Genomic DNA, 12,268 nt, shown 5'->3' with positions numbered 1-12,268 from the left:
GCGGGACCGAGCGCGTCGCTGCGCTGCGCTGGCTGCGAGCGGGGGGGATGGACGAGGGGCTCCGCGGCGGCCAGCGGCGACGGGAGGCGCAGGTAAGCGCTGGGGCACCGGGAGGGGTGTCAGGGGAGGGTGGGCTGAGCCGCCGCCGCTCCTTCCTGCAGCGCCCCCCGCACGGAGCCCGCCGGCCGCGGGGCGGGGATGGGGCGCTGCAGCCGCGGGGGAGGGCGCCGGGAGCCCCGCGCCGCAGCCTCTGCGCACCCGCGTCTATGCACCGCGGCTTTATGCACCCCGGCTTTGCGCACCTCGACTGTGCGCCCCACAGCTTTGCGCCTTCCCCCCTCCCCCTGACTTTATGCACCTCGGCTTTGCGCTCCCCAGCTTTATGCACCCTGATTTTGCACACCTCGACTTAATGCACCCCGACTTTATGCACCTCGACTTTGTGCACTCTGACTTTGCGCACCCTGACTTTGCGCACCTCGACTTTTATGCACACCTCGACTGTATGCGCTCCGACTTTGTGCGCCCCAACATTGTGCACCCTGACTTTGTGTACCTCGACTTGATGCACCTCGACTTGATGCACCCTGACTTCGCACATCTCGACTTTACGTACCCCGACTTTGCATACCTCGACTTTGCACGCTCTGTGCACCCGGACTTTATGCACCTCGACTTTATCCACCCTGACTTTATGCACCTCGACTTTATGCACCCCAACTTTGTGCACCCAACTATTGCCCGGGAAAGCACCGGCCCTAATATTGAAATTGGCAAATAAAGACTCCTTTAAGGCTTATTTTGGAGTTTCAGAAAGCAAGCATCCTTTCTCAGGCCTGGGCAACGCCAAGGAGTGATCTCCATCCATCCTGTGCAATGAGACAAAAGCTGGTTACGGAATATATTTCCCACTTGCGTGCATAGGGATAAATTTTCCCAGAAATCTTATGCATATGCTATTAGTTTCCAAGGACTAATTGTGATGTTATGGTGAACTTCACAACAGTCAAAGCTCCTGCTAATTTGGAGCTTAAGGAGCCAGTTCGAGCTTACACTTGGGACAGGGAAAGGCTGCAAGCAGAGGTGATTGCAGAAGGAGCCACATCTGTTCATCACAGATAGTGCTTCACACGAGACGTTATCATCTCCAAAGAGTGAACAGTGTCTGCAAAAACACTGCCTGACTAGAGAAAAAAAACCCCACAGCGCTGCCCGCTCCGGTGGAAAGGGCATCCCGCCGAGATTCCCGGCTTAGCTTTGCCCCAGTAGGGGGAGACGCTTTCCCCGGAGTGGAATTCTCTGGTTTTAGCTGGGAATGCGGCTGGGGAGCCGCCTCTGCCCGGGAATCCTGGCTTAGCCCTGGCCCAGGGTATCATCCCAGCAGCTGATCTTGGAGCCCTGCTGCAGTCAGGACCCCTGTGCTGGGGTGGGCGGAAAGGAGGATTGCATTCAAAACTTCAATTATACCGAAAACTTTCTATTCTGGCTGCTGGTGTTGGAAGTGGGGTGCTATAAACGCAATCTTTCCAGAGGGATGTACCTAGACATGAGAGGAAAAGGATGCTCTGTAATACTGTGTTGATCTGAATCTGTCTCCATGCCGAGATGTGCTTGCATCTCTTATTATTATTTTTTTTTCCTTAATTTAATTTCAAGACCATTTAGCTTTAATTTTACTTATCTGGGTTTTGTTATGCTGCGGTCTCCGTAATACATGACGCCACTGTGTAAAATCAAATGTTCCGTAATTCACTGGCAGTGCAGCAAGACTCTTAACTTCGTGCACTTTCAGTGGCGTTGCTAATGACTTGCCGAGGGTGATGATGTGAGTTGGTTTCCAGCCTGTTCCTGGTAGTCTTTGATTGCCATCCAACCGGTCGTTGCACTCTGTTCCTAAATGCACTTTGTGTCTGCACACAGTGTGGGGAAGGAGGAAGCTAAGGGGGACAGGGGTGTTTCTGCTTGGCATCTCTTGTTTTCACCATCTGCAAGGTTGGGAATAAAATTAAAATTACTTTGGCTGCGAACTTGTAAGTAAGGAGATCTGGAATGAAACGCTGTCGTGACATGAGGTTGCCTTGTGGGCAAAGAATTTCACATGCTCAGCACTCCTTTACAAAAATACCCCAACTCGTATTACGCTGGGAAGAACCAACCTGAAACTTCCCTTTTCTCCGTTATGCTAACTTTTGTATTTTCATAACATGTAAGGAAGACAAACATCAGCAATGTGCTTCTTTATTTTTTAAGGAATAAACTATGCAATTTCTCATCTTTGATTCTCCTTTCTCTTCCCGCGATATCCTAACCCCCCACCTCACCAGGCCCAAATTAAAAAGTACTGATAAATTCCTGCTGCTCACAAATTTGGCTTTCCCAAGATAAGACTTTTAACAAATCTGTTTTAACAAATGCAAATCACAGATTATGGGAATAGCGTGAAGGTTTTGACTTAAATTTATAGAAAGCATAAAGTAGCAATTAAGAATAAAATTCTTCAACTTCATTTTGAACTGCTATAATGTGGTCTATCTTGTCTCTAAGGTTTCACTTAAACGTTAAACTATGGCGAGTATAAGTGAGGCTCTCTGAGTTATTTATGTGGTTCCTTAATGACTGCCTGATTTTTTATTGTATCCTGTTCTGTACTTTTTCACTACCCTCCTGTGCTGTTTTTGCAGGGACACTTTGTTTTTTTCTGTGAACTTCTAGTCTTTGTTAGAAACAGAAAATAAACAAACCACAAGTGATTAAAGAGACAGTGTATGCCAGTAATTAGAATAAAATATCTTTAGTTAATTCACAAAAGGAAAATGGTGATCGTCTTGGATATTTCTTCATAGTTACTGTCCCAAGATGTCATTTTGCTATAACTGAGTCTGTTAGTGAATTTTACACTGCCAGGAAGATAATTCAGTGTTAGTGTGCTTAGCTTGTCTTCATGACATCATTTTTTGACACTGTTTTGTCAGGCTGAAATATCTTGTCCTCAGCAGTATGGTAGCGTCACAAAGAGATGGAGGATTTGCATGTGCAGTACGCTGCAGATTTTCACGTTATGTGTTGTACAAAATGAGAGCTTAAAATTTGTGTCAGAAATAGTAGAAGCTTTGTAGCAATTTCCATGCTTTTAACAGAAATCATGTTTTATAGGTATACAGATAGTATAAATAAGCCCTCTTTAATTGATTGTCTTTATATGTATTTCCAAATATCATTTTAATTAGAGTTTTTAGAGAAACTCTGAGTTTAGTAGAATCACTGACATTCTTTAGCACTAGTGGCATGATGCATGCAGTAGCACATGGACTTGATCATTCTGATCACATTTGATACAGAAGAGACAAAATACTATTCTATATCCAAATCCTGTGTGCAGTGCAGACATCATTAGGTCTCCTGTTAAATCCCTGGAGACAAACTGAGCATATGAATGTGACCTATAACATCAGTGGGCAGGGGAGTAGGGATAGTGATAATATATGTTATGCTCAAGGCCGGGCTGGATGCGACCTTGGGCAGCCCGGAATAGTGGGAGGTGTCCCTACCCACAGCACAGGGGTGGAATGTGGTGTTCTTTAAGGTCTTTTCCAACCCAAACCATTCAATAATTCTGTGATTCGATGTTGATTTGAAGGAGCCAAAACCTCTTAGTACTGAATTCGGTATGCATTTGGATCTGTTTCAGTATTATCAATCATTCTTTTAGCAGTGCTTTATACTCGTGTTGTCTAGGAATGCAAAACAGTAATGTTAAATCAGAGGAAACAGTTTGAGAGGCATGAATTAAGATATTTAATATTCGGGCCAGCTTGAGAGTTGCAAAAAACGCAGTCATAAATTTGAATTTTGTTTAAATTAAAATTGTAATAGAAGCTGCTATGCGCTCATGTGTGAATGATGAGAGCGATGTGAATGATATGAGATGTGCAGGTCCTAATTCTTGTGAAGTACTGAATTTACCATACTTCTGCTTCCAATGAATTCCAATTCACACTTCCAATTAAAATTAAAAACATGTCTTATTTTCTGTCTTTATATACTGCTTGATACATGTTCATAATTTAAACTGGTAGTAAGATTTTCTTCTATAGGAAAAATAACCTTCTTCTATAGGAAAAATAACAGTATTTTATAACAGAATATAGGACAAATACCCTTTAGGACAGATATGAACTAGTGCAGGAGTGACACACAGAGGGTTGAAAGATTTTTATTATTGTAGATTTTAAATGTTTAGTAACAATCTCGTGGTTGGTGCCTTCATGTTTACATTATGTTGCATATCAGTCAGTCTTACCTTAGTTCAGGAATGTTTACTTTTGCAGGATAAGGGCTGAAATATTCTTGTTTAATTTATGAACTCAATAGACTGTATAATCAGTGCCGTATGGGACTTCTTTGTGTATTTTATCCTGCTTTTTCCTGTCCACAATACAGCTTTTGTAGCGCTGTTCAAGGTAGACATGGCAGTGGACAGGTTGGCTTTAAACATCATGGTTTGAATGAATGGCCGTGCAAAAGGTGAAGCTAATGCATAATTCTGAGCCTTATTTTTGAGTAAATCTGTGTAAGAAATTTGTGAAGGCTGTAAAATGTGATAAGTTCATTTTGAAGTAGTGGTGTGACTCGTGGTGTTATGTGTGCCTGTCCCAAGTGCAATTCTGGTTAGGTTAAAGTCATAAGTTAATAAATATGATTCATGGATGTATGTCCCCCAGACCTGTTGAGGAACATCAATGTGGTGTGGGAGTTGCCCCATCTAGAATACGGCATGGAGTATGCTGGGGTCTTGGGTTTGGTCCCCTGTTTGCCTGTGGTGAGCTCTGGCTGACCAAGTCATATCTGGGCATCGGAGTTCGCACTGTGGAACTGGTTCGGTGTTTTTAAGGGGATGTGTAGACTTACATTGATATTTTAGATAAAAACTGTTCTGTACTCTCCTGTAGCTTTCTGATACACATAGGTTTAACTTAGAATTCAAGTAGTTGTTAGAAGCTTTTTTATATATAATTTATGGGATTGGGGTGGGGGGGATCCTTCTCCCTGTTGTATTACAGCCTGAATTCATAAATTATTTGAGTGGCCTATTTTACAATTAGATGCCTCAAAGCTAAGGCTAATGTTCTTAAAACTCACGTCTGAAAGCACGCTGTTGTCTGTGGTTTTTACTGTGAAGAAAATAAGATGTGCAGAGCTTCATTTCTGCATCTACCCAGAGCTGTTACCACCATGTCTTGTTCTGGAGAGGGGCATCCTTCTCCTGCCTACCTTTAGCATCCTGAGATGGGAATGATTCCTCCAGGATTCAAAAAGCTTGTTTTGCTAAGAAATAAGTAAGTGTAAGCTATTTATTCAATCTTGAGGAAGAAGCATCAATAGTAATGTTTTTTTCTCCCTCTTCTCCTTATATTGAATGGTACATTTGTTAGAACCTTTACACACCAAGTGTGAAGCTTGATTCTCTGTCCTCCTTTCAGCTTGAAGTAACGTGAGCTCACATCTCCCTCTTCCCAAGAGAATGCAACAAGCAGCATGTCGTAAGCTGTCCTTTATTTCACCTGCAACTCTTACTTTGAAAAAAAGAATTAATTAGGCCAGAGGGAGGGTGACTCCTGCCCTGCGATCAGCTGGGATGAGGGAAGTCTGGTTTGTGTGGGTGTTTCGTTCTTTCATGCAGTAAATATTTTTCCATTTCATAGCTTCATCGGGAATAGTGTAGGACAGGCTGTAGTCTGTGGGTTAGGGCACTACACTGGCATGCAGAGATGTGGTTGTGAGCCAGCATCTAAGCCTGGAAAGAGCAGACCGCCCACTTTTGCTTCCTCTGTGGTTGCTTCCCTGATGCTCTTAAATTGGTTGATGGTGCTTGGGGGCATGCTCCTGCCTTCTCATCTGGAACTTCAAAATTGCCTGACGCCTTTCCTCATCAGCTTGTGAAAGGGATGACTTTGTACCTTGCTCCTGGGGAGACCTGGAGGTGTTGCAACCCTTTTTAATAACATAGGTACCTCTTGAGCTTGCAGATAGGTGATGTTCAAGGTACAGCCTTCACAGCTTTGTTTCTTATTAGGTTAAATGGCTTTCTGCTTACTGTCCGAGTTATTTTGATTTTCACTGTGTACCCAAATGTATTGTAGCCATGTTCACAAATCTCCTGGGAGTCTTATTTTGTGCTTCTAGTCTCATATGGACTAGTAAATCTAAAAAAAAAAGTGTGGATTTGGGGGATGAAGCCCAGAACTTGGCAAGAGCGAGGTTCCCTTCGGGAGAAAGTCTTTATTTAGGGGTTAGAACACAATTTGAGCCTGGCTTGGGTCAGTTGTCCAGTGTGGGCATCTCATCCTTTCTGAGGTGCTTTATGATATCCACCGTGTCTATGCTTGGATACCGGATGCAAAACAACCAGAAAAAAACCACGTCTTGCATGGAGCAGCACCTGCTGGGAAGGCAGGATATTTTAAGACAGCTGAGAACTAGTTGACTCTGCAACTAACTGAGCCCAGTTATGTGCTAAGACTATCGCAGTCTAGGCTGAATGTGGTTAGACTGAGAAGCAGGAGGAAGGGGTTGTCTTCTTTGAAACAGATGTCTCTGAAAAGCAAGAAAACCTGCTGTCTCTTTTATTTTCTTTATTGCGAGTGTGTTTAGTACCCAGCTCAGTCATTGTAATTTCCATTTTATAGCCACCTCAGATTAAGTCTGGGAGGTTAGCTTGAGTTAATGGCTTTCTGGGAAAGGAGGGGAGAAAGTTCGTCTTCTGCTGTCTCTCATGCATATTAATAGTGGTGTGGAGCTGTGGGGCAAAAATTCATTACTGTCGGTCGTTAGCTGGTACGGAAATGCTGAGTGATGGTGCCACTTACGGAGCTGAGTTGGTTTTGGAGAATAAGGAATATTCTCCCTGGTAACTGATCCATATGATCCTATCTCCAGTAAATTGATTCCATAATTGTGTTCAAATAGCCTCCGTGAGAGATGTGCAGTGATATTTAGTTGGTACAGATGATTTGTTGGTCCCTATTTTTCGGAGGGGGTGCATTTAATGCTGTGGCAGTTGGGGGAGGGGATATAATAATATTCCTCAGAGTTGTTCAGACCTGTTTAGATTTTAGAAGTTTAGATTGTTAAATTTGTTATGCTTTATTTCCAGGAACAGTCTAATTTTGTCTCAGTTATACTTTCTCCCACCCACATAAGCACAGTCTGACTCCCTGTGCTGTGTTGCTTTGTAATTGCACAGTATTTTGCTTCAAGGATCATCTGTAGACTGCTAGTGACTCCTTCAGATAAAGATTTTAGGACAGATGTAGGCATCTTTTTGGAAGGTTCTGGAAAGAAGTCTTTAATAGTCTCCCTAGCAGTTGCTGGCAGCAGAGGAAATGGAAGCCGATATTCCGTAACCGTTTTTCCTATGTTTTTATTATTAAAGCATAAATGTGCTGTAGGGCTGGGACACTTCCCTCGCCCTCTCGCAAGGCTGTGCTGCAGCAGAGCTCTGTAATACCAATTACTGCAGGGAGCGTTTGCTGTTCCAAATGAGATCATGATGGGGATGCTGGAAGACGAGTCTCTCTCAAAATGTATTGCATGCCCTGAATGCTTGAGAGATTCTGTTGGAGTGCGATGCTTAGGTCTGCGGGGTTTATGTTTTTAATTAGAGGAGGTGTTAAAAATTCCCTTTACTATCTTGTACCATCGTTCTCATATTCAAGAGGAAAATAGAAAATATTTCCTGATCTTGGAGTATTCTGGGAATATGTTGCCTGTATAATTGATTTGTATTTCTGCAACTAGATAATCTTACTACTTTTATTTTATTTTTTTTTCCCAAAAGACAGGGTGAGAGTGTGCTTACTAGAAGCCTTAAAGTGTAGGTAATCTGCTTGTCCTTTCTTATGCTGTGAGACAAAAAATGATTGGGGTCTAACTACTTACGCCTTTGTTTTACTGAGGTTTTGATTCATTATGGCACAGATAGTATCATGTTGTCCTTTACTAAACTAAAAGTAAATCCGCCAAAAAAAAAATCCCCTTTTGTTCTGCTGCTGAGGAACACTGTGGGCTGCCAAATCCTGACAGTCTGAGTCACCACAATTGTAATAAAGTGTTTGTACTTTTGCGGTTGCTGTTATTCAGTGTCTTCTAATTTATTCATAAGGCAAAGGGACACTTACAGGTTACAGTACTAGCTTTTAAAGAAATATTCCGTGTTTATGCTGAAATAACATTTTGTCAAAAGAGAATTAAATACGTGCTAGTAACACTCCAAAGCTTTGATGGATCAAATGGTAGTCTTTAACAATAACGAATACATATATATGTATATTTAACAAATTCCATTTTCTGTGTAAGACCAATATCAGACTTCAAAAAATTCTGGGATTATTTTAAACTCCTTACTGAACTTTACTGTTTTGCCCATCTGATCTGACCTGATAATGATCTGATAACCAGGGAGACTGTTTCCTTCCTTTAAAAAAAAAAAAAAAAGAAAATGTTTTAAGGACAGAGACTCTGACCCTGGAAATGCTTATCAGTGTTTAACTTTGATGCGTGGGCTGTGACCCCAGCAAGCGTAACTCATGTAATTGAATTTGGTTGTTTGCAGATTACTCCCAAACAAAGCAGTCAAATATTAAGTTGCAATATTCAAATAAAACTCACAGTGACTGCACATAAACAACTGAGCAAAAGCAGGGTGATTCTGAATCAATGGTGGGTATTTGTAAGGCTGATATTCTCTGACTCCCAGAAGATGTTTGCTGGTCTCTGGTGGGTCCCTAAGTCTACATTATGGTTGGCTGGCTGATGCACCTTCACCTGTGCTTGGGTGGGAGATGGGAGTTCTCATATATGGTCTTGGTCCTTTCACCTGTGCATGGAGAGGAGATGGTTTCTCGATTCTTTAGCTAGTTATGTGTAAGAGCCCTCATGATTTAGGCTTTCAAGTCTAGTATCAGCTGTTGAGGCAGAATTTATTTTATTTATTTATTTATTTCTGCTGATAAAAGAGCAAGATATTTATTGCTTTGTTCCTGATGCATAGAGAATCATATCATTTACCTTTCCCAAGGGCTGAGCTAATGAAATTTCCAGCGTTCTCTCAAAAAAAAGCCAAATTTGGTAAGTCAGATTAATAACTTTCCCTGACTCTGTCCTTTAGAGCTGCTGAGGAAAAGGAAGGTGGGCTGAACTGGGTGTGGGTGGTGGGCACCAGGACAGTATGGGACACATATGGAAATATAATATGTGCAGCAGAAAAGCACTATGCTTTTAATTGCTACTCTGAGTCATGCTATCACTACAGCTGTTTCCCAAAGAAGAGGTTCTCATGCTATTGACAGAGTATTCACACAAAGAAAGGAGATGGTAGATAAGCAATTATAAATATATTACATGCTCTCTATCCTTTAGTTTTTAATACATTCCCTAGTGATGAGTTCAGCGTGAAACACTTGGTGACGTGCAATTACATATGCATTAATTCAAAGGCAGTTGATTCTTAGTATCCCTGTCTCGAAGTATATATTCTTAATGCACTGGGGTAGGGACGAGTGAGTGGTAGTACAGGTCTGAGCTTCTTAATTCATGTGACAATGCAGTCCCGCTCGGGTGCTGACTTCCTTTCTGCTTTTTTTTTTGCCCATAAAAGGAGAAAAGTGCTGCCATATGACTCGCTTTAAAGAGAATCACAAGACGGAGATGGGGGAGGTTATTCAGGTAGCTTTGTTTCTTCTACACGGTGTGAGACATTCTGCTTTCTGTGTTTAATGTGATATTACTAGCAGAGTGTATAGTTGTTTTTCCTTCAGCTGGTATAGAAGAATTAAATGCTTTACTTCAAATATTTTTTTTTCTACGTGGATAAGAGATTCTAAAAGGAAGTTGGATATAAATGAGTTTGCAAAGAAAATGAAAATCCCAGTTCTCGGGGATTAGGCTGTCCTCCAAACCTTTAGATGCTATCCTGCTGGTGGTTAAAGAATGACTGTGTGTGGAGTTCTCCCATCTTGTGCCAGGGACGGTAGGGAGGCATGCCTACATTTATTGCTTTATTTTGCACTGTTAAAAAAATTCATCTCCAGTTTTCCAGAAAACACACTATTCAGGTGATTCTCTGAAGACTTGCTCAGGAATCAAATCTGGACATCTTGATGCCTTTCCTTGACTGGAGGAGTCCTTGAGTCCACTTGCTCTGCAGTCGTACAGTGACTTTCAGTGTAGAGTAAAGCAGCATTTGTCTGACTTTCTCTGACATATTCTGGCAAAAAGCATAGCCCTCCCACTGATGAGGATCATATTTTCTTCATAGACCTAAGGGAATTAACAGCTATAAATAAGTTCCACCCAGGTTCTGCTGTGAATTGCCAGGTGGTGTTCAATTGCCTCCTGATTCAACATTGGAATGTGCGGGATGGTCTTGAACTGTCAGCTTCATCCATGCTGCCTGCTGATGTCCTCCATGTGCCATCAAAGTCATTTCTGAGTCAGTGATTCATACTATTGATCAGGTTGGCTTTAGTCAGCCTTGTGTGTTCCCTTTGCTTACTGATGCTGTGAAACGATTTGACACTGGGGCATGTAAATCAGCTGTCTCTCCTCTTGCTCAGTCCAACACAAGATGTTTTAGAAATTAAAGCAAAGTGATCTGCCTGTGGAAACCAGAGTTCTTTTTTATTTTGACAACTGTGAAAAGTAGCAGTCTTCAACCCAAACACTTAACTTTCTTATGAAATGAAGCATTTAAGAGTCCAAAGGGAGCTGGAGAAAATGAAGATCTTGGTAATGAGCAGTCATTTCCTAGCATCGTCCTTCTCTAGTGTCACGGTAGACTCCTGGGAGCAGAACAAAAGGACTATACTAATTCTGGATCTAAAGTCACATTTTCTTTCAAGTGGGTTTGTTGGTTTTTGGGTTTTTTTTTTTCCACATCAGAAGTAGGATGTAGGCCAAGATCAGTGAGAAACAGATGTCTGTCTCATGTCAGCAGTATTAGCATCATTGGGATTTAATAAATTTGTTACTTCATTTATGTGGGAGGGCATTTGTTGTGCTGTATCTTTTGGTTGTTTTTCTTGGTATATCTAATAGTGAGTTTTCAAGTTAATCAGAGTGATGGTCTTCAGTTGAGTGTTGATGTCATGTCACTATTTGGGCAGATAAGGCATTTTTTTATCTTTTTGAAAGACAGGAATTGTACCTACAGTTCAAGGGACTGCAACTGAAGTATTCCCAGGTAACTAGGGGTGTGGCAATTCATCATCTGGGACTATTAGGTCAGAGCACGTGGTTATTATTAGGTCAACTATTAGAAGGACTCACTAGACCAGTCTAGCAACCAATACTCCAACAACTTTAAGTGACTGATCAAGTTGCTATAGAATAATATACAGCTTTGTCTTTCCCGTTGCATTTCTTAAGACCACTTAAAGGTAAGCAGAGTTGGGAATGGAGAACTGTGTAGTAAGATGATGTGTAGGTGGGCGGTTGTGAAAGGGATGTATTTTTTTCTGCTGTTGGTGTAGTTTTTTCGTTGCCCCGTGACATTGCATAATCAATAGTTTTAAACACAGTAATTCTTGCTAATTATAATACTTAGATCCAATTTGCACCAGGATAGTTGTGTTTTCCTTTGGAAAGTTTTAATACGCCTCTGTTGTGTTTACAGAGATCTGTTGCATGTGTTGCCTCTTGTTCCAGTTAAGGGTAAATGTTTTTGATTCAGGTTTGCATGATATTTTTTTTAAATAAGTTGGGATTTCTGATCTAGAAGAAACAAATTCGTATAGACATAGCTACATACCTGAGTTTGTGAATTATTTTAAAAAACACAGCAAATTTGTTGCTGAAACGCTAATCTTGTAGGGTGTTCAAATATCTTCCTCGCCCACCAACCTGACATGGGTGAAATTTGGAGAAGCAGAGATTCAGCTGCTGTACATTGGGATGCTGTCAGGAGAGCTGTGCCACCTTGATACCAGCTGACAGTCTGGACCACTGTTCTACTGACAGCAATCCAGGCTTGCTGAAATGAAGACGTCGGATGCTCATCTTGAGTTTGTCTGAACACATTAAAAAAGTTCAAAACCTAGGCCAAATTTTCATGGGCTACGTGTAATGTATGTAGAAATACAAATGCACAACTGTTACATATTTGGTTCTGTTCTTGTGATTTGAAAGCAACAATCACCTAGGCGAGGATGTGGTATTAAAGCCAGAAGCCATATAATGCCTGTTAATTCTAAAATGCGTTGTTTACATATGG

General features: G+C 41.6%; 1 protein-coding gene across 5 annotated transcripts in view; it reads left to right on the top strand.

Annotated features, from left to right (window-relative positions):
- The window catches only part of CYRIA (CYFIP related Rac1 interactor A), a 57,461-nt gene continuing 45,193 nt past the window's right edge, over positions 1 to 12,268 (top strand). For 4 of the 5 annotated variants that reach the window (XR_008449106.1, XM_054062376.1, XM_054062380.1 and 1 more), the window contains exon 1: positions 1 to 92. The gene's annotated coding sequence lies outside the window, so the exon portion shown is untranslated. The remainder of the gene's footprint in view (positions 93 to 12,268) is intronic. The other variant, XM_054062377.1, reaches the window with a different exon arrangement.

The sequence above is a fragment of the Cuculus canorus genome, chromosome 3 (genome assembly GCF_017976375.1).
Source record: "Cuculus canorus isolate bCucCan1 chromosome 3, bCucCan1.pri, whole genome shotgun sequence".
Classification (NCBI taxonomy): domain Eukaryota; kingdom Metazoa; phylum Chordata; class Aves; order Cuculiformes; family Cuculidae; genus Cuculus; species Cuculus canorus.
The sequence above is the reverse complement of the archived record's forward strand: the minus strand, read 5'-3'. Positions and strand labels throughout refer to the sequence as shown.